Source organism: Pinus tabuliformis, chromosome 9 (assembly GCF_031772625.1).
Source record: "Pinus tabuliformis cultivar Carrire ecotype Pingquan chromosome 9, CPIR1, whole genome shotgun sequence".
Lineage (NCBI taxonomy): Eukaryota > Viridiplantae > Streptophyta > Pinopsida > Pinales > Pinaceae > Pinus > Pinus tabuliformis.
In genome coordinates this window covers 161,847,293-161,872,323 of record NC_142307.1, presented here as the reverse complement: position 1 = coordinate 161,872,323, position 25,031 = coordinate 161,847,293, and positions in this window count along the sequence as shown.

Below are 25,031 nucleotides of genomic sequence, written 5' to 3'. Positions count from 1 at the left end.
TTTCTCGATGCTTCCCTTGAATGCCTTTATATATCAGAACCTTTCTATCCAAACTTTTTGAGAAAATGCTCTGAAATGACACCTCTGAAACTACAACCTTCGATATCCTTTTTTTAATGTATTCAGTTTTCTGGAGGTTCTATTTGGAAATTTACATTTCAAAAAATCCTCTGAAAACTCTTAATTTCATATCAAGAATATTCATTTCGAAATTTTCTATTATTGGAGCCTTTTGTATTTTGGGGCTTCTTATTTTGGAGAATCATGATATCGTAAGTTTAATACAAATGTTTCTTTGATATTTCACTTCTGAAATCCTGTGTGGCATCCTTCACATGGTTTTCGTTATATTAATTATTAGATTTAAAGAGATTTGTATGTGTCTGGAAAACATAAATGATTTACATTTAATTGACTTTGGTATTGTCAATTCGTTCCTAAAAGGGGGTTTCTTATTGTAAATTTATTTTTCACCAGCGTTAATTTCTTGATAATTTATGTTCTGCTAAGTCCTTGTGCCTATCTCTTACAGGAGAAATATGAGTCTCGTAAATACAAAGCAATTAAGAAGGAAAGAAAGGATAAGAATAATGTTCCTCTGCCACAATCTTCCAATTCATTTTCAAAAGACATGGATGAGAAGAATCCAAGAGCTGGATTGGTCTCTGATACAGTGTGTACCAAAGACGTTGGACTTGTAACACCCTCCTCCCACATCTACCCAAGTAATCAGCCAACCGAGGTAAAGATGTGATGAGAAGTTACTATGATATGATTCGACCTCCTAAGTCACCTTAAGGAAGTGGAAACAACAGAAACACACCATACAGACCTTCCACATCAACAACAGGACTCTTAAGAAACATCCCAACCTCTCAGGTAACGAGTCCCTAAGTCCCATTAATTTTTTAGACCAATTAACCCCCACACACTCCCATGATATGGGATTGCATGCGTCTAGAGGACTGTTGATGCTCCCACAACATGGTATGTCTGTGTCCAGGGGATTTTCTGCCCAATATTGTGCCAGCATCCCCAACATTTGAGCCACTTTTTCAAGCACAGATCCCATGTCACTGCCCAGAATTAAATGACACCTTCATAATAGAAAGATAACAATGGAATGATGATACAAATCAAATTACTTAAACAAGCCCTCAACTAGATCCCTACTAGCCATGACAGACATTTCGTCAAACATATCACAAATATGTAATCTACATGTGTAAACAATAGATCTAAGCATAGGGGTCTCATACTCATCTGATAATCTCCAAGAAGCATTGATTCCTCAACACATAAGCTGAAGTTTCACCCATTAGGCCATAGATACATTGTTCATTCATTTACAAGATAAAACATGATGAATGCCATACATAGCCATTGTCAGAATACATGTTCATAACCAACATAATAGCAACAAAAATACCAAGGCAACAACAGCCATATAATCCACATATAAACCAGTACAATACTCATAAAATAAAAAGGAGAAATAACCTCATATTAATGATGCAAAGGCCAACCAGTTGTGGGACTTCCACGAACCACTGTAGACATGGTTGAGGCAAAAATCTCTTCATCCAATCACCCTCGTGCCATATTCCAAGCATGAATGTGGGATCTCATAAAATACATCAATCCAAAACCATCCAGAGCTTCCAGAGGCCAACCACCTCAACCCATCAAACAATGATTCCCCCTCACGGTTTGACATCACAAAACCATCATCACATTGGTCTCTACCCAAGCCTTCTAAGGCTCGAAAGTGTTTATTCTAACCAAAGCTTCCAGGACTAGTAACTCAACCCACAGCTTACTATGGGCTTCCATATCGTTTGTCTAACTAGGGCTTCTAGGACTAGTAACTCAACGCAAGCTGTTACAGGGCTTCCAGAGAGTTTTTCCAACCAGGCCTTCCAGGAACTAGTAACTCAACCCAAGCTAATGGAAACATGAGAACCAACTAGAAAAATAAAGAAATAAACCCATAACACCATGGCTATCCAGGAAATGGAAAGGCTAGGCAAATCCACTATCAATCGAGGTAATCCTCCATGTTAGTGATAAACCATGACCAATAAACCACATGCATATGCCATGCATGCCAAAACTGGTGAGGAAAACATAAATGTTGTTATCACCAAAATATTGATCATCTAGCCTAATTTACTACATGGATCGAAGTACACCATGTAAAGCCAATTTTACCATAGTAAAATTGCTTTCACTATGAGAAATTACTTAATAAACCACCTTTGTTAAGTAATTTATAGTTAAACCCAAGAAGAATAACTAAATAAATCACTATTTATTTGATTATCTTCTAGGAATAATTAATTAAACTATTGTTAAATTATGATTGCTTGTCACATTTGACCCAATCATGAGAAATAAACAGATAAATCATTAATTATCTTATTTTTCTCTAAGAATAATTAATTAATCACTAATTAATTATTATTCTTTGTCAAATTTGACTAAATCCCTTAGGAATAATTAAATAAATCCTTATTTATTTATTATTCCTTAACCAATTCCTTGAGATGATAAATAAATCATTTATTTCTTTATTATTTCTAAATAAAAGTTAAAATACTTTTTCCCTCCTAACCAAATATAATAAAATATTCCAAGTGGTTATTTCAAGAATGGGGTTAATAATATTTTATTATTGCTCATTATTCAAGTATAACTCAATATTTTGTTATAGATAGAAGGGTTTTCCATTCATTATTGTCTTTTGATTATTTCATTGTTGCACTCACTTTTGTAACTCTGATTATTTTCATTATCGCACACCATATTTTTGTTGGGTTTACACATTATAGAGGAGAAAGACTCTACACAAGCTGAAGATGTTTGAGGATAGCCAAGAACCCATCCCATAGAGGGGGATTGGTAACATTTATTTGTTCCCTTAACAGGTGTTATAATAAAATTATTATTTGTATATCTGGTTTCCATTGGATGATTGGAGTTATTACTATTTTTCTTTGTTGTTTAACTATGATTGTGGCATAGATCATAATTTTGGCAAGTTTCGTTTCTATCAGTTTGTGTGGATCTACAATGTTTAGCAGCCATTTATATTGTTGAGATTTTTTGTCATCCGCAATCTTAAGTGGGTTCTTTTTGTACATATTTGAGAAGAAAACACTACAACATATGCAACTCGGTACCTACAAGAAAAACTCGTTGCAGTCGTCTATCCTAGTATCCTCTTGTGCTTTCCTTATCTTCCTTTTCCTTCTTTCTCCAAAGCTCCAAGTATGTTGCACTCCTCCAAGAGTGCTCCAAGAAACTCTAAATGTCGAGGAGTATGAGAGAGAGAGAATAGAGAGAGAGCTCCAAAACTAAACTGGCAAAAGTTTGTGTACTAAGCCTCATAAGCCTTTTTTATTAATGAGGCCTGTATTTTCTTCATTTTCCTCTATTTTCCTTCATATTCCTCCTCACATGCAACCTATGACCTTTCACCTCCCTTTTCTCCTAATTTCCCATTATTTTCATAAATAAATGTGCCAAAATGCCATTTTGTCTTTCCAAATCCTCAGTCATTTCCTTTGCCAATTTCCTTAGCCATTAATTAACCACAAGTGATCCCCATCACTATGATTTTGCCCAACATTCAACTTGGAATAAGTGTCCCATCAACTGTGGTTATCATTTTTTCTTTATTAACTTTTATTACATGGATTTTCACCAAGGATGTTACAGAACCCTCCCCCTTGGGGGAACACCATCCTCGGTGTTTAACAACACCTACAACCAACAAGGTTGTTATAAGCAAAACATACTGCCCATGGATCTTTATAACTTAGCTCATTGCAGTATTTACAATGATCATCCTGCTGAGAAGAAAACCAGCATTTCAACATAAAAAATATAGCATCATAATGACATGACACCTATACCGCTTATTGGAGCTTTATAACATATCTCATGGCAGTATCTACATCCATATACATATGTACATGTGCCAAACATCACCAAAACATGTAGCAAAAACATATACCAAAGACATATACCAAAACATCCACTCAACCAGCAAATAAGGATGGTTACATAGCCCGCATTTGATCCACCATCTACCATGTAGCTTCATCAGGCCCAAAGTGCTTCCATTGCACCTTAACCTGCTCAATTTCTCAGTTCTAGAGTATGAGAATCTTTCTCTGTAATATATATTGAGGCTTCGGCTGGAATTCTCAATCTAGCTCCACTTGCAATACAGACCAGTCAATCACCTGATCAACATATTTAACATACTTCTTAAGTAATGACACATCTAAAGCATCATAGACTTTCATTGTCGGAGACAGTGCAAGTCGATAGGCTACTGGCCCAATCCTCTTAATAATCCTGAAAGGTCCGCAAAACCAGGGTGCTCGTTTGGCACATGATCCAATCTGCAAGGAGCTCATATTCGGTTTGATGTGCAAGTACACATATTCCCCAACCTAGAACTCCTTAAACAACCTATTCTGATATGCATAGCTCTTCTGTCTATACTGTCCTACTTTCAAATTCTTCTTGATTACCTGCATTTTTCGTTCCATGTCTTCCAACATGTCCAGTCCAATCAACACATTGTTAGCTGGATCACTCCAACTGATGGGAGTATTACAACTCTGCCCATACAATGCCTCAAATGGACTCATCCTTAGTGAATCCTTGTACCCATTGTTGTAAGAAAACACTCTACTAGTGGAAGATACTCTTTCCACTTCTATTGTTGATGCATCACATACATCCTCAACATGTCCTGCAATATCCTATTGACCCTCTCTGTCTATCCATATGTCTGCATATGATAAGCTGTACTGAAGGCCAACTCTATGCCCAAACCTGCAAATAACTCATTCCAAAACTTGGAAGTGAGCTTTGCATCCCTATCTGACACAATATTCTTCAAAAATCCATGTAATCTGACCATGTCCCTGATGAAGACTTGTTCTACATCACTTGCTGAGAATGCATAGTTCACTGGAATGAAGTGCGCTACCTTGGTCAACCTGTCCACCACTACCATGGTGGAATCATGATGTCTCACTGTCCTCGGAAAACCTATGATGAAGTCCATGGAATGACCTCCCATTTCCACTATGGGATCAGAATCAACTGTAGTAGTCCACCTGGATGTTTACACTCTGCCTTCACCTATTGAAAATCCAAACACCTAGCCACAAACTCTACTACGTTTCTCTTCAAATTTGGGCAATAATATAATTTCTTCACTACTGTCAGTGTTTTCTGATAACTTGGGTGACTTGAATATGGTTTCGCATGAAACACCTATTGGGCCTCAAAATGGTCCCTATTTTCACTCCATTATTCACCAATATCTTCACATTTTACCTTCATGTCACCTCCATTCCACCTCCATATCATTACATTTACCTCATTATTGGGTTATAACAATGCTTTTCCAAAGTTTATTAATTCTTAACATTTTTAAGTGAATTTATGGCTAAACTTTAGAAAATAATATGCTTATACTTATACCTAACAATTAGAATGAGTTTGTTGACATGTGTAGGTACAAAGGAAACTTCCAGGGCATCTTTATGTGGCCTTGAATGATCAAATTCGAATTTGATAAGATGAGCCTCATGGAAAAGATCATGGAGAAAATCATGGACCTCATGGAAGAAATCATGGAGGATAGGGTTATGTGTCTAGATGGTTGAGAAATGTATGGAACTAAAAGAGAGATTAGTGGATCATCATTATGAGTTTGTTATCTCATCTCATTGTATAAATAAGAGTACCTCCTCCATTCCAAAGGGAGGACTCTTGGAGCATTGTATCCAACTTATGATGGAATAGAATAAAGCTTCATTTTGCATATATTTCCATTATGTAGTTTTAGATATAATTTTTACATATATTTCCATTATGTAGTTTTAGATTTAATTTTCCTTAATGTAGTATATGGAATAATTTGTCTTGTTCTTAAGAGAATTGAGCTCACTCTAAAAGGATGAGAGAAACATTTTATTTCATCTTAGATCTTATTTCATTTACTTGTTTATATGTTTGAGGATTTGTTTGTGATTGATGAATGAGTTTTAAATTAGAATCTAATCAGCATATGAGAGGACAACTAAGGGTCTAAGTTAGGCTCTCTCTCTATTTGATTTGTATGATAATTGAAATTCATTCTTTTGCTTTTATGTTTCAAGTATCATATGAGGAGATACCAAGAGTCTAAGTTAGGCTCTCTCTCCATTGATTTATATGGTAATTGAAATTCATTCTTTTGTTTTTATGTTTCAAGTCATTTCATTTCTTATGCTTATGAATGACTCTTAGTTTAGTTTGGATTAGTACATGAGAGGACAATCAAGAGACTAAGTTAGTCTCTCTCTCTACTTGAATCTGAACAATAATTAAGTTCATTCTCTTGTCTTCATTTCAAGTTTTTAGTTTTATGTAATCAATGATTTCTCTATGATACTGTAGGGAAGGACAACCAGGACCTCCTTAGTTAGGAGCCTCTTCCCTTGCATATTATATTGAATCATAAATAATTTAGTTAGACATAGAGTTAGTTGCCTACTCTTGCATATATTTTGCTGGCACCATCACAAGCTTACGAGTTTCCCTGGTTGATAATTTAATGCAGCAATTTAAGCCCAATAAATTGCCCAACATTTTGGCGCCGTTGCCGGGGATGGTGCTAAGGGATTAGGCATTAGAATTTAATTCAGTATTTATTTTTCTTTAGACAAAATAATTTGTGAGACCTGGTGACAGCAGGATCTTCACAAAGGAGTTTAAATTTGAGTTTTCTGATGTTTTAATGTTTAGCTAGTTTTAAATTTTGTCTTTTCAAAAACACCCCCCCTGCATGAATAAAAACAAATCAAGTGATTAGTATGCTCTCTTCCTGCGCTTCGTGCGATCAGGAAGATCAGAAAATCTATTGATTTTGTTCAAATAAACATACTCTTGCTGGAGAACTAATTTGCAAAAAGACAATAAAGAATTTTGTGAATGAAAAAAAATCTTTAAAATTAGTTTTTTTTAATTTTAGATTTAAAAAACAAAAAGCTTAATAATATATATATATATATATATATATATTATTATTTTAAAAAAATAAAATTTAACTATTTTTATTAGATATAGGTTCAATTTCAATATTTTATTTATTAAAAAAATAAATAAATAAATAAATTTCTGGGTTTTACTGAACGATAGAGCTGATTACCCTTGAATTGATTGCCACAATATGAAAATCGCTAACATGTTTACTTCGATCTTCAATGGGAAGGAAAATTCCTTCAGAATCCTTCGTGGAGGCCGCAACAAAAACCACTTCATGAAGGAAATATCGACTTGTCAATTCCTTTTCTCTTGGCAATCCAAGTCTTTCCAGGGTTTAACTGCTTGCTGGATTCAGGAAAAAGAATTAACAGAAAAAAATTATGTGGGGTTGAGATGCAATCCGTCGGGTAGCTCGGAAAATTGGGAAAACAGTGAGAAATTATGCCCCGTCAAGGGTAAGCGTTCTGCCCCGGATCAAGTACAGCAACTACGGCAAGTCTTCTGGGCCTGTGCTGGCGAATTATCAAGAGAAATTGCATGGAGATATGCACCAGGTTGTATAGAAGGTACGTTGCTGTACAAATCTTTAAAGGGAGCTCAAGGGCCCAAGATCCAGAGCACCGACTCCTCCTCGGGCGAGCTGAAGGAGAAAAAGGAGAGAATGTCAAGGCTTGAGCGAGAAATTTCAAGCTTGAAGGAGGAGAGGAGGGAATGGCAGATGGAGTGTCTTATGTTGAAGGCCTCAATTTTGGCTTTGGCTGCAGGCGCAAACCTGAGACCTCCTCACAATTAATGATCATATCATGTTGTTCTGTCAACAAATTTTTGAAGCAAAGCATGGGCACCGCGTTTAATCTCCAGAAACTGCATCCCACTGGGGCCTGTTTCGTTTATCTTTAAAAAAATTCAAACACCCGCTGAGGAGAAACTGGCAGCCAGAGAGAAGTGGCAGCGCTGCGAACAGTGCCTGTGGAACCAGCGTTTTTCACCGTCATCATTTGATCCGGATGCAGCGCTCCACCGTTGGGCTGTTGACGCACTAATGGTGGTGCAGAAGGTGCTCGTCATACGTTGTGCCAGCTTCATCAAAAACCTCCACTCATCTGGGGAAGAAAACTCCGGGTTCTCTTGCAAAAATAAACCCGTTTTTGAACCGAAGCCTCGGAGTCGATCATTTCATGCTATCATGCCATGACTGGGGGCCTCTTACGTCTATTGCAAATCCACTAATCGATGGAGTTCTTGCATATGCACAACATCAAACTGCAGGTTAATTATTTGGGAACCCATTTCTTGCTCCGGCGAAAAGCTGGGAAAGATAAAAGCCGGATTGATAACCTAGTGACTCGAATGTGTGACGCATCCGCAATACAAAATGTAGAAGACGGCAATTTTTCACTCTGTGATATTCTCGGCAATCCGAGCAGAATCAACCGTTTTCCGACGGAATACTTGCGGCTTTATTGACGCCAGGGAGATCGAAATCCTTCGTGTTGCTGGAGCTCTAAAGGGCCAGAGAACCTTAAATATGGCGGAACCGCCCTATTATAGCAAGGGAGAATGGACCCAATAAGAAAGGAGGGAATGAGGACGGTTTTGGAAGTCGATCATGGCTTTCTCGGTTGCGTAGGGATCCTCCTGGATCAAGGGCACAAATGAAGACGATCTCCACAAATGAAGACAATCAGATCCATCCTTACTGCCGGCGGTTTGAGAGCTTGGTGCTTATCCATCAGATCCATGATTTTTTATTATGGTTTGTCGTTTATTTTTATAGTTTATTTACTTTTTTTTTTTTTTTTTTATTTACAACTAAACAATAAATAAACAAATAAAATCAACATAAATAATAAATTAAAAAAAGTTTTTTTAATTTGTTATTTAAAAAAAAAAAAAAACTAACCATTGTGTGTTAAATAATAAATTAAAAACAATGGTTTTTAATTTGTTATTGAAATAAAAATAAATAAATAAAAAAATTTGTGTGTTTTTTATTTAAATACAAATAAAATAAATTTTGTGTGTTGATTCATTTAATCTTTTGGATAATAAAAAAAAATCAAAACACAAAATAATTTTATTTTTATTTTTAATAAAAAAAAAAATTTAAAAAAAAAAAAATAACAACAACAACAACAACAACTAACTTTATTTTAGTGATAGTTTTTTTCATTATTAGGTTTTAACAAATAAAATTTTGTTGATTTTTTTTTTTTTCAACTTAAATAATCAATTAAAAATTTATGTTTTTTATTTATTGTTTAAAGAAAAATCTAAAAAATAAATAAAATCAACATATAAAAAAAATTATGTTTTCATTAAAAAAAAAGATAAAAAAAAAAAAATTCACACAGCTTTACAAATAAAAAAATAGGATACTTGGAAACACATTTCGAAAATCGATTGGAGGATTCTCAAGATGATAATTATTTCTGATAACTTTAAGTTGGCAGGAACCCATCACATCTTTTCGTTCTATGATTTATGATGCACTAATATGCAGGACAGAATTGCCAAGCACATGAGTTATCTGACACAAACAAGGAGTATTATTTTTCACGGTTGTTTTTAAGATTGGATTGAAGTTGATATCATGAATTGAGTTACTTTCAACACTTTGATTTTTCCTAAATCTGTTTTATTTGGTATGAAATTTTTGCGTAAGAATCATGAAGAAAATGCGCAATTCTTCTTGAACAAACTTATGTTTTCTTTCTGCCAAGGTTTTTACAGGTTACAGGATAACAAAGTGATCATTTAGGAGATTACATTGTGACGACAATTAGTCTTCCAAAGACTAAATTCATGAAAAATTCTGAAGACAAATCCATCTCCACAACCACTACCTTCCACCTCCCTTTCTGAAAAAGATTTTGAATTCCACCAATCGTACATCCATAAGGCGTGACACTTCCATATCCATTTTTCACAGCAAGAGTTCTACACCATGTATTTCCTTACATCCATCCATTTTCTTTGTCATTATCATTCCCCTTCATTTCTGCCAATAAAACCCTGCTTGAGTCAAAGTCCTAGAGTCTATGTATCATTGAAAAAAAACACCTAGAGGATTGCATGCCTTAATGGCAAGTACTCTTGCCAATGAACAATGGGAGTACATTAATATCCCTTGTTCGTTGGATCTTGTAGGTGACTCGACTACGACAAATTTATTCGTACCTACAAAGATGTGTTAGGCATCCTGACTCCCATTGGAATCAATGGTGGGAGCTCTTGTGTTGGCTAGGGGCATTCATTAATGGCCACTAAGTCAACAACTTCTTGCTATGTTCGACATCGACACATTTAATCACATAGTAAGATTTGTGCCATCGAGCGTTGAAGACTTGAAGACCCATATTTTGTAGCAGATGAAGCCAATTTCCTTTCATCAGTTTGTCATCACTTGAGGACAAGTCAATCAATAAGGCTGGGAGGGAAATGTCACTTATATATTTTGTATACCTTCCAAGCCTTATAGATTTTCAGCCATATTCAGCAGACTCATCAGATTCATCATCCAGCAGCAGATACGACTTTCAGCCATGTTCAGCAGACTCATCAGATTCATCATCTAGTAGCAGAGGATCTAACAGCCGATACAATAATACAGATCCATCTTTCATCCACAACTTGAAGAAGCAGCTTCAGAGTAGAATTGTGGCAGCTGAACATGCATGATTCATCCATGATTTTGCCAACTAAGTAAAGAGGACTATGAACAACAATCTTTGCCGCCACACATGCACAACTCTCATCCATTTTTGGAAGGGTAAGTTAAGGTACATGATATTTTCTAACTTTTAACCATTAAATTCCTTGAAAAGTTAGAATAATAATTTTTGGAAAAACTTCACTTCCTTTCCCCTTTCTTTCCCCATTTCACATAACTATCCAAACCATCTGTTTAAGGGGAAAGATACATTTACATATATGCTTTGTCACATTCATATTCACATTCATATATCACTACCCCATTTAACCCCACTTACCTTCCAACTATATTCACTATTGCATGAGCATACAAATGGCTTTGACCAAAGTATTTAAAATTTAATTGGATGCCAATACAATCATGATTGTTACACAAGAACCAACCATGATGCATTCCTACAACAAAAATACTCTGCAAAAAAAATCACATTATCAATATGCAAAGATCATACATTGAATGCAACAAACAAAATATGGTTGAAACACAAGAACCAACCAAGTTGTAATTCATCAAAATAACGCTTTGCAAAAGTTATGTAAATGATATCATGCAGAGTTTAAGCCAAAGCTCAAGTACCAAAAAGTAATGTAATAGATTGCATGAGGACATGCAATACCTTCAGTTTGGGGCAGATGTTGGGCCTCAAAATGGTCCCTATTTTCACTCCATTATTCACCAATATCTTCACATTTTACCTTCATGTCACCTCCATTCCACCTCCATATCATTACATTTACCTCATTATTGGGTTATAACAATGCTTTTCCAAAGTTTATTAATTCTTAACATTTTTAAGTGAATTTATGGCTAAACTTTAGAAAATAATATGCTTATACTTATACCTAACAATTAGAATGAGTTTTTTGACATGTGTAGGTACAAAGGAAGCTTCCAGGGCATCTTTATGTGGCCTTGAATGATCAAATTCGAATTTGATAAGATAAGCCTCATGGAAAAGATCATGGAGAAAATCATGGACCTCATGGAGGATAGGGTTATGTGTCTAGATGGTTGAGAAATGTATGGAACTAAAAGAGAGATTAGTGGATCATCATTATGAGTTTGTTATCTCATCTCATTGTATAAATAGGAGTACCTCCTCCATTCCAAAGGGAGGACTCTTGGAGCATTGTATCCAACTTATGATGGAATAGAATAAAGCTTCATTTTGCATATATTTCCATTATGTAGTTTTAGATATAAGTTTTACATATATTTCCATTATGTAGTTTTAGATTTAATTTTCCTTAATGTAGTATATGGAATAATTTGTCTTGTTCTTAAGAGAATTGAGCTCACTCTAAAAGGATGAGAGAAACATTTTATTTCATCTTAGATCTTATTTCATTTACTTGTTTAGATGTTTGAGGATTTGGTTGTGATTGATGAATGAGTTTTAAATTAGAATCTAATCAGCATATGAGAGGACAACTAAGGGTCTAAGTTAGGCTCTCTCTCTATTTGATTTGTATGATAATTGAAATTCATTCTTTTGCTTTTATGTTTCAAGTATCATATGAGGAGATACCAAGAGTCTAAGTTAGGCTCTCCCTCCATTGATTTATATGGTAATTGAAATTCATTCTTTTGTTTTTATGTTTCAAGTCATTTCATTTCTTATGCTTATGAATGACTCTTAGTTTAGTTTGGATTAGTACATGAGAGGACAATCAAGAGACTAAGTTAGTCTCTCTCTCTACTTGAATCTGAACAATAATTAAGTTCATTCTCTTGTCTTCATTTCAAGTTTTTAGTTTTATGTAATCAATGATTTCTCTATGATACTGTAGGGAAGGACAATCAGGACCTCCTTAGTTAGGAGCCTCTTCCCTTGCATATTATATTGAATCATAAATAATTTAGTTAGACATAGAGTTAGTTGCCTACTCTTGCATATATTTTGTTGGCACCATCACAAGCTTACGAGTTTCCCTGGTTGATAATTTAATGCAGCAATTTAAGCCCAATAAATTGCCCAACAACACCCTCAAGATCACCTTCTTGAGCTCACTGTTATCTTACACATATATCATCTCTCTAAATCTAACCAATCTATCTGTCGTGAGACAATAGTCCACATCCTGTGCACCTACATTTGTACCTGTACCTGTACCACAGACGTAAACTTTGAAACGGGAACTGATACTATTACCTGTTTTGTAGAGATAGCAAAAAAGTGACCCGATTTCGAAAAGGGGTGATGCAGAACACATATTTTTTTAGAGCATAGTTTTTGGCACTTTAAATAACCAATATGATTACCCGTTTCGTAGGGGTAGTAAAAACGTGACCCGATTTTGAAAAGTGGTGATGCAGAATACACTTCTTTCTTTTCGAAGCATATGTTTTACACTTTAAATTTTCTTATGTATCAAATATAAATATTTGTTTTTAAATGTTAGTGATTTTCATGCTGATTTTGAAACGTGTTGATGCAGCATACCTTTTTTAGAGGACTTAGGTTTCACACTTTAAAATTTATTATGTCCAATTTTTTTGAAATTATGATTACTTAACGAATTTTCAAGTTGTTTTATTTTTCTTTTTTTAAATGTTGATTACTTAAAAAAACAAATATTAAAATATATTAAAAATATATATATATATATATATATATATATATATATATATATATATATATATATATATATATATATATATATATATATATATATATATATATATATATATATATAATAATAATAAATAAAATAAAATAAAAATAAAAATTATCTCATAAACTATAAAATAATTTGAAAAAAAAAAAAAAAAAAAAACCAAAATTTAAAAAAAGTATATAAAATTAAGTAAAAAAAGAAAAATAAAATAAATTAACAAAAACTAGAAAAATAAAATAAATAAATAAATTTAAAAACTAGATTAAGAAAAAAAAAAGGAGAGAGAGAGAAAATTTAAAAAAAAAAATTTAAAAACTACTAAAATTAATATTAAAAAAAACACACACACACAAATAAACACAAATTATAAAACAAAACAAAAAAGAAATGAATTTTTTTTAAATATATGTATCTTCTCAAGTTTAAAAAATAAATAAATAAAGTTTAAGAAAATATGTATTTTTAATTTAAGAAAAATAAAAAAAATTATTAAGCCCTATCTCTTTAATTTAAAAAAAATAAATAAATAAATTTAAAATTTTAAACCATTTTTTAAAACCCTTTTATTTTTATTTCAAAAAAAATAAATTAACAATGTTTTTTTAAACAATTTTTTTTTTATTTCAAAAAAAAAAAAAAAAAATTAAATTATTTTTTTAAACAATTTTTTTTTTTATAAGAAAAAATGTGTGTGTGTGTGTGTGTCCGCCCCCCGGCCGCCCGTTGTGGCACCGCCCTAGGCGGAGGGGCCTGCTCAGAATCGCATCCCCGCCCCTGGCCGCCCATGGTGGCGCAGCCCTGGGTGGAGGGGTCTGCGTGCAGCCCCCCAAGGGCCGCGCCACCACAGGCGGCTGGGGGGTGGACAATTAAAAAAAAATTAAAAATAAATAATAAATAAATAAATAAAAGTTTAAAAAAAAAAAAAATTTAAAAAAAAAAAAACATTGTTAATTTTTTTTTTTGAAAACAAAAAAAAAAAATATGTTTAAAATTTTTAATTTTTTATTTTTTTTAATTTTTAAATTAAAGAGATGGCGTTTAATAATTTATTTATTTATTTTTTAAATGAAAAATACATATTTTCTTAAAGTTAATTTTTTTTTTAACTTGAAAAGATACATATATTTAAAAAATAAAAAATAAAAAATAAAAATAAAATAAAATAAAAAAAAAAATCATGTTTTTTGTTTTTTTGTTTTATAATTTGTACATATATTTTAAAAACAAAATCATTTTTTTTTGTTTTATAATTTGTGTTTATTTTAGTTTTTATAGTTTTTTTTAAATGTTTTTAATACTAATTTTACTAGTTTTTAAAATTATTTTTTGTTAATTTTCTATTTTTTTTAAATCTAGTTTGTTTTTATTTATTTTTTTAGTTTTTGTTAATGTTTTTTTTTTTATTTTTCTATTTTTACTTAATTATATATATTTTTTTTAACTTTGTGTTTTTTTTTCAAATTATTTTATGGTTTATAAGATAATTTTTATGTTTTTTTTTGTTGTTTTTATATATATTTTTATATTTGTTTTTTCAAGTAATCAACATTTAAAAAAATAAAAATAAAACAACTTGAAAAAATTTTTATTGTTTACAAGATAACTTTTTTTCCATTTTTTTTTAATATGTTTTTCTTACTATTTACTTGTTTATAATTTTTAAGTTTTTTTTTAGTTTTTTAATTCTTATCTTTTATAGGTTAATTTTTTTTTATTTTTTTTTTTTTTTTTTTTTTTTTTTTTTGTTTGATTTTTTTTGTCTTTTTTTTTATATGTTTGATTATTTTTTTTAGTATATATTTTAATTTATGTTTTGTTATTTTTTTTAACTTTTTTTGTTTTGTGTTTTTTCATTTTTTTCATTTTTTATTTTATTTTATGTTTTCATTATTCTTTTGAAATTTTAATGTTTTTCGAGGTCATGATAAAATATTTTACACCATTATTTCAAAATGTTGAAATTTTACCCTTGAAAAAAAAGTGTTATCCCAGCATCAATACTTTTCATTTTCAGGGTGTTTTTTGCACAAAATTTACCATTGAAAAAAAAAAGTGTTATTCAAACATCAACACTTTTCATTTTGAGGGTGTGTTTTGGACATTTTTTGCACAAAAAATTGGTTTTCACTGCCATTTTTAAAACATGTTGAAAATTTACCCTAGAAAAAAAGGTGTTATTCTAGCATCAACACTTTTCGTTTTTAGCACAGTTTTTGATGTTTTTACGGGGTTTTTTTGCCAGAGTTCCCATTTTGAGTTTATAGTTCCTATTTCAAAGTTTACATTGTCTACCTATACCTATACATGTACTACAACTTGTACATGTACCTGTACTTGTACCACTACCTGAACTCGACTGCAACCTGTCCACAATCTCCATATAATTGGCATCCTGTTGACCTGCCTGCAAGGTCCTATCCTATCAGTTTGTCCCATAGGATCTCATAGCTACTAATTGATTTATTGATATACAACTGCTAAGATCATCTGCCACCATATTCTCTTTACTTTTGATTTACCTGATCTCAAATTCGAACTCATTGATCATGGCCAACCATCTAGCTTGCCTGCCATTCATATTCGGTTGGTTAAATAGATACCGAAAACCATTGTGATCACTCATCAATACAACCCTCTTGCTACGAAGATAGTGCCTCCACATCTTCAGTGCATGTATGATCGCTGCTAGCTCAAAATGATGTGTGGGGTAGTTCTGCTCGTGTACATTCAGCTTCCTTGACTCATAGCATACCACCTATCCATCTTGCATAAGGACTCCACGAAGTCCTCTCTTGCAATCATTTGTACATACTAAAAACTCTTTGTCGGGATCTACAATCTTTAATATTGGTGCATGTGTCAACAACTGCTTGAGCTGCTCAAAATTGGCTGCACACTCCTCTGTCCATTTAAACTTCTTACCTTTCTTCTGCAATGATGTTATAGGATAAGTGATCTACGAGAAGTTCGTGATGAACCTCTTGTAATATACTTCCAGTCCCATGAAGGATCTCACCTCATCTACATTTCTAGGAGATACCCACTCCATGATAGCTCTTATCTTTTCTGGATCCACTATTATGCCATCCTTGGAAACCACATGTCCCAAGTAGTGTACCTTGGTTTGAAAGAAACTACACTTGTTGATCTTCGCATACAACTAATGCTCTCTCAACAATGTCAACACTATTACTAAATGCTTAGCATACTCTTCTTCATTTTTAGAATATACCATTATATCATCAATGAACACAATAATGAAATTATACAAATACGGATGCAACACACTATTCATCAAACACATAAAGGTATTTTGAGCATTATTTAAACCAAATGGAACTACAACAAACTCATAATGCCCATCCTTAGTGCATAATTTTTTCTTGTAGATTTCCTCTTCTTTAATGCATACCTGATGATACCTGAATCTCAGATCAATCTTCGAGAACAATGTTGCTCCCTTCAAATGATTAGACAAGTCATTAATCCTTGGTAACATATACTTGTTCTTGATGGTCACTTTATTCAACTACCTGTAGTAAGTGCACAATCTGATAGTACCATCCTTCTTCTTTACAAACAATAATAGTCTGCCCCATGGTGATATACTTGGCCTAATGTATCCTTTGTCCAACATTTCCTTCAACTATAGCTTCAACTCTACCACTCAGGCGTACTCATCCTGTAAGGTGATTTTGATGTTGGAGATGCCCCTAGCACCAACTCAATAGAAAAGTCTACTTTTCTGTGAGGTGGCAACTCTAAAATATCTGCGGAAAATGCATCCTGAAACTACTATAGAACCGGGTACCTACTCAAAATATTTGCATCCTCAATTTCCTTACCCTTTTCGCTAGAGATATGTAATATAAATAACAAACACCTTTTTTTGCGACTGCGCTTTTCATGCATAGTTGTCACCATCCTAACTAATGTTGCTTTCTTCTTACCTTACAAAACTCTTTGTTCAGAATTGTGATCCAAGCACTCAATGGATTTGTCATAACAATCCACCTTGGTTCTATTAAGGTACAACCAATCCATGCCCAACAACATACTGTATGATCCCAACGATAATACATTCAAATGTGTTGAGGTAGGAATACCATTCAAATCGAATGTACAAGATCTTACCTAATGATGAACTCACTTCTTTATACCTGTAGCAAACTGCACTAACCAAGACTCTGCACGAACTTCTTTGGTCAAACCACACTTATCCACTAGGTTAGGATAAACATAACTATATTTAGATCTTGGATCAATCGAAATAGAAACAACGCAAAGCTTACCATCCATCTCAATGGTAAATTCCTAATGATCTTCCTATCTGTTATCCAATGCTTCATAGATACGAGGAATGCTCTGGCCAACATCTCCAACAGTATATGCCTCTTGTCCACTACATATCTAAGGCCTACCACCCTTATTTTGTGGAAAATCTCTCCTGCAATGATCTTTGCCACAAGTCCAACACTCTATAGGATTCCAACCTGCATACTTGTTATGCTCCTCAGATATATGTCCATGTCCTCTGTCAGATGCATTGAACTTCTTATCTGGCGTTTCATTCTCTCTATTACCTGAATCCTGAGGTCTTGCTTGCTTCTTGTCCCATTTTCCTTTGTTATTTTCATTACCTTTCCAATCCAACTTAGTCTCAGATCTGCACTTTGATTGCTCATAGCAGTGCTTTAGCTTTCAGATGGCCTCCTCCAATGATCTAGACTCATCAAACTCAATCTTTGAATGTAATCGGTAAACCACTAGTGAATATCTGAATCTTGGCCTTCTCCTCCTTGAGGTAAGGAACATACCTCAGTAGCTCCAAGAACCTACTAGTGTACTCCTCATCTGTCATTAATCCCATATTTAGCTCATAGAATTGTTTTGACCTGTCATCAAAGTATCTCTATGGGTACTTCTTCTTGAATAGTATTTTGAACTCACTCCAAGTCAATTCCTCCTCATGAATACCTTTGACATTCTTCACATCTTCCCACCAAATGTCTTCTTTACATTTGAGACTGAATGTAGCTATTCTAACTTTCATATTCTCTAAGTAATCATGCAACCTGAAGAACTTCCTCATGCCAAGAAACCATGCCTCTGCATCCTGTGATTTATTTATCTCTCCATCAAATGTAGGTGGTTTGGATTTCTTAAACTTTTCCAGCAAATATCCCCTATCACTCCTCCTGTAAGGATGATAATGATGTCGATCATAATGCATGTTAGAACCAAAACTAGAATAATAACTATTTCTATCACCTCTCCTATCTAGAGTATCCAACAATCTTCCATCTCTAACTGTGTAAAGACTGATATTCCATTTCAATCAAATGTAAATACTGATATTCCATTTCAATCAAATGTAAAGACTGATATTAAATTTTATCAAATTAACAGATTTCTTCTGCAAAATTCTATCAAATGAATTCTATAAATTAAATGCATTTGCGTACTTGATTCTCCTATCTGATGTTGATCACATTGCTCCAAGTTTTCTGATTTCAGTACCAAACCAACTTATTCCTCCTTGCCTATCTAGGATCAACCTCTATGGTTCCCAGATCCAGAGAACTTCGAAATGGAAGTCCACTGGCCCCCGTGCCCAAAACTTCAAGAATAGTTGAAGACTTTCCAATTTTTAGTTCCAAAATCCAGCCTCTGGCTCATCCCTCCAACAGATTTATTTTTCTCCCTCCTTTGTATATTCCCCCCTCTTTGAAATCCTCCTTCCTCCCTTTAAATAGTAGAGTTCTCCTCACCTCTACGTATCCGTTCACCGCCTTTATGAAAGGATATTATTTTTTGTTAAGCGGTGGTTGCTTTGTCATGCTTCTTGCCTTTAATTGAATCAGATCCCCTTACAACATCGAATGGTGTCACTTTTAATTATGACAGTTGGTACTTTAATTTATTAAATAGTATAAGACCATGATGATTTTAAATATTACATATTATTTTATGTTTATAACATATCAAGTTTAATAATAAGGTTTATGGGTTTAGTTTATTTAATACACATTTTGGGTTATATATGAGCTAGTAAACATATGAATAAACTCAACTATATTTTTTACTAAGTGTATATTCCTTCTATTTACGAGAATTAGGTATTTAATTAACACTTTTGATAATTAATTCATTTACCTTATATTTAGACATTGTCCATGAATAGTCGATATATCTATATATATATATATATATATATATATATATATATACATACTAGTGCAATGTATATGATGCATGCATATGTAGCTATCATATGCATGCCTCACATGCATGCTAATATTGCTATGTTGTTCGTGATTTGAGATGAGTTGTTACAAACTATATCATCTATATCTGACTTGTGACCACCATGAGACATACTGACATATGCCCCATTAGTTTTGTCCTTCTACTCATGGTTGATCTGAATTGGTCCCTGTCACTGCAATTCTGACAAACTCTAAAGTATCATTGCATTTACCTCTGCTTGTTTTTCATGTGCCTGTATGATTCTGTCATTTTTTGCCTTATAGTTCCTTATTTCTTCCTTTAAGCTTAGTAGTGTGTCTACCAATCAGAAGGGTGCTCAACACCATGTTTCTCATCTGATCCATAGGGAGAGTCTAGGGAATTGTAGTCTACCATCTTGCTAGTCATCTTTGATATTATTCCTGCAAGGTATATTATGTTAGCTAAATCAAATCACAATAAACTGATGTACCTTAGCATAATTTAGGGAGGATACCTCATCTGCAAGATCAACAAATCATCGTAATACATGTATAACATAATCATGACAACATATAGAAGTATAACACATAATCATATAATCATGTGACTATCATTCTAGCTAGAGTCCAGTCATCAATGCATGACCTAATCAACAACACATACCATGCCCTAATGCATGTAAACAACCACCACATCATTGTACACTTGACCACATGTGAACAATAACATGCATAAGCAATGCATAATCAACCACACACTCATGGCGACATACTCCAAACAACACCATTAACATTCCATGGCGACCTCACTACAACCATGACCCATACAATAAAAATGCAACAAGAACATGGTCTTACAACACAAGAAACACATATGCAACCAACATGAATGCATGACCAACACACAACCTGTCCAGACCAAGGGGTGAATGATGCTCTGATACCATTTTGTAACACCCTCCTCCCACATCTACCCAAGTAACTCGCCAACCAGGGTAAACACATGATGAGAAGTTACTATGATATTATTCGACCTCCTAAGTCACTTTAAGGAAGTGGAACTGATGGAAACACACCATATATACCTTCCACATCAGCAACAAGACTCTTAGGAAACAACCCAACATCTCGGGTAACTAGCCCCTAAGTTCCATTGATTTTTTAGACCAATTAACCCTCAAATTCTCCCATGATATGGGCATGCATGCATCTAGAGGGCTCTGGACACTCCCACAGCATGGTATGTCAGCGTCCAGGGACTGTTTTTCCCAGCAGTGTGCCAGTGTCCCCGGGATTTGAGCCACCTTTTCAGGCCTAGAGCCCAGGTCACTGCCCAAAATTCAATGATACCTTCAAGATAGAAAGATAACGATGGGATGATTATACAAATGGAATTACTTAAACATGCCCTTGACTGGACCCCTACTAGACACGATAGGCATTTCATCAAACATATCACAAATATGTAATCTATAGGTGTAAACAATAGATCTAAGCATAGGGATCTCATACTCATTTGAGAATTGCTAAGAAGTTCCTCAACACGTCAGCTACAGTTTCATCCATTAGGCCATAGATACATTGTTCATTTACAAGTGAAAATGTGATTAGATCCATACATAGCCACTGTCATAATACATGTTCTTAACCAACATAATAGCAACAAAATACCAAGGAAACAACAACCATATAATCCACATATAAACCAATACAATACTCATAAAATAACAAGAAGAAATATCCTCATATTAATGATGCAAAGGCCAACCATTTATGGGACTTCCATGAACCACCCAACCATAGACATGGTTGAGCCAAAAATCTCTTCATCCAGACACCCCTGTGCCATGCATGCCAAAACTAGTGAGGAAAACATACATACAATTTGGTACATGCAAGAAAAAACCACTGTAGTCATTGATCCTAATTTCCTCTTGCACTTTCCTGCTCTTCCTTTGCATTCTTGCTCCAAAACTCCAAGTATGTGACACTCCTCCAAAAGTGCTCCAAGAAACTCTAAGTGTCCAAGAGTATGAGAAAGAGAGAATAGAGAGAGCTCCAAAACTGAACTAACAAAATTCTGTGTACTGATCCTCATAAGCCTTTTTATTAATGAGGCCTCTATTTTCTTCATTTTCCTCCTCACATGCAACCTATGACCTTTCACCTCCCTTTTCTCGTAATTTCCATTATTTTCATAAATAAATGTGTCAAAATGCCATTTTGTCTTTCCAAAGCCTTAGTTATTGTCTTTGCAAATATCCTTAGCCATTAATTAACCACAAGTGATCCCCATCACTATGCTTTTGCCCAACATTCAGTTCGGAATAAGTGTCCCATCAACATGTTTATTATTTTTCCTTTATTAACTTTTATTACCTGGAATTTTCAACAAGGTTATTACAAGACTTTCTTTCTCGGAAGCGATTTATTAGCATTTTGAGGATGAGAATCCCAAGGTTACTCAGAGAATGATTACAGCAGATGATATTGTCCTAGTATCGTAATATACTCCTATTGATGTTGCCAATTATTTCTTTCATATGATTGCAATCATGCCAAGACTACTTCCTTATACAAATATGGTATGTTGGATTATGGAGAATTTGGATATTTCCAATAGACAAATTCACACTAGCAAGGGCACACTAATTGGGCATTTTTCCAGTAATGATTTGCAGAGCATGTATCACCTACCAATCCACAGTATAAATACAACAAAGAATACGTGGGAGCTTTCATAAAGGATCATGGACACCTATTGGAACAAATCAGACCTTGGAAAAAGGACTCGAACAAACATAAAGTGGAGGAGAGTGGTAAGTATTCAGTTGATTTTCTCGCTAGTACATTTTCCCAAGTCATTGCTATGTTATGTCAGTTGCATGCACTACCCAATGTGTCAAAATTCCCCGATGACTGGGTACCTCTTATTGATGGATCCTCAGAGGGATATATATTTGATTGGGCTACTTTATTGTCTAGTAATTTGTCTTTGTATATTTTATCTTTTAGAAAGGGTCGCAATATTTCTGAGAATAAAATTCCTCCTTTGTATATCTTTGCCTACATTATGGATGCCTTATGTTTTCCAATGGATTTTCCTGCCATGGTTTAGAAATGGAATCTACAAGATCCAAAGCCCATACATATTTATCATAATGTCTTATGGGAATCAAAATATCAGGAGCCCTTTTATCAAATTTTTCACGGAGCTATGTTGCCAATTTATAAAGCCATTCTTGGGTCCAATCCACCTCAGATGTCTCAGGAGGCTGAATATGACCTTCAAAGGGTTAGGAATTGGTTCAGAGAGGTAATATTCACTTATATAAGAGTTTATGGCAGTCTTTCCCATCCTCATGTCTTACCCTTTTTCATCCCAAACAAGCTTTTAAGTAGAGAAATTGCATATCAAATAGTGGGATATGGAATTTCCAAGACATTAAAGGATTCAAATAAAAGGATGTGGCCATCTTTTCCTACTAAATTTGGTATATTTTCCTTAGAAAACTATCACCATGCAGAGAAGGAAATTCTAGCTATTCAGGCTCTCAATTTACCTACTATGCCCAATAGGAAATATGATCATGTTTTTGTAGTTAAGAATTTCACTGCTTCTCAAAATCTCAGGAAATTTTTCCATGAACTAGATAAATTAGATGATTTATTTGAAAAATCCTCTACCTATTCTATAGTTCTATTGAAAGTGGAAGAATAGTTAACTCCTAAAGAAAGAAGCCAATTTTCTCAATATCGCAGTTCTCGAATAGCTAAGCTTCCCTTATAGTTGTCACAACTCTCTCTAGAACATTCATCTGTATCTACTACTCAGTCATAGACTTGTACAGAAAAATATGTGTTTCCTAAGACTCAACTAGAAGTTTTTGTTGTTTCTTCTCCTCCTCAAACTAATGAATTTATTTTAAATTTTTATTTGAATGAAGCATGGAATGAATTAAATATGACTTTAGATTCTAAGAGTACAACCCAGAATCTAGTTTCTACAATTTATACTTCTTCACAGCAAACAGTTATTCAAGGGAGTACTGGGAAGGATGAACAGAAGATAAAATTAGATAAAATTGGTGTTATATCTTCTATTCAATTTAAGAAGGATGTTGAGGTTATTCCTACTTTTTCCACCTCCGAAGTGATCCTAAATGTGGAGGAGATTCCTCCTCTAGACATTTTTTATATTCCTCAGCATAAAATTGTGGTAAAAAAGGAAGGAAAAAGAGAAAGTGGGATTAGTCTCAGACATTGATTTATGATAAGGCCTCTTCCTTTGAATTATTATGGAGAGGATCTTATACAACCCCAGAAAATCAGTTGGTGAAATTGACTCAGTTCACAGGTGCTTATGCATTAGCAATCATTGATAAAGCCATAGAAGTCCAAGAACTTCTGAAGACGAAAGAAGAAAATATTTCCTTTCTTGAGCATACTCACGAGATTGAGACACAAAAAATCAATGATCAATGAGAGAGCCAAATGATAGGGTTATAACAAAAATTTGATTCACTTAAGGTATAATATGATAAATAATTTCAAATTAGGGATTATTAAGTCAAGAAAATGCAAAAGAGGATAGAACAGTTGCATGTTAGTCCAATGACTGACATAATTTAAAAAGGAAGATGTTCTGCTTGGGAATCAACAAAAAGTCTTCTACAATAAGCTGGTGATAATTCAAGATCAATTTAAATCTATAGATTACCTTGTGGATCAATTTGTATGATATGACAAATTAACTTGAAGAAATGAATGAAAATCTGACAAAGTTACTCAATTGGATGGAAAGTGAAGAGGGTAGATATGCTAATATACCAAAGATTTATTAGGTTCATAAAGTCATTATTTTAAAAAAATGGAAGATCTGAATTAAATAGGATAAACCAGCCATTAACAAGGCCCAAACTCTTTCCAGCGCAATTATTGAATCGGTCAATGATAATTTGATGCAGACTAATCTCATTCAACACTGACCTGAAGGTACTTTTCCATATGCCAAGGTATTGTCAAATACGTGGCATGAACACTACAAGAAGACCTTTGAAATGATCGATTAATTGTCCAAAGTTAGTCTTGAGAATCACTGGCAGTTTCTAGTGAAGCCTCATAGCCATTAGTTAGTCCTTTGATGCCTTTCAAATTTTTCCATGTAAATGCTACTATATTTGAAAAATTCTATTTTTACAGGTCAAATGAGGATCAAGCCCAAACATCCAAAGGAGCTTAACAGTTTGATAGATATCTACAGACTGCAACAACTAACTATTGGAAAGTATTCTTCCTAATCTTCAGAAGTTGTTGCAACTATTTCCCAATTTGTCTATGGTTGGTGTTTTAGTTGAAGATTTGTTAGGATAGTTTATTTGTATCTTTTGTATATAAAGCTATAAATTTCCT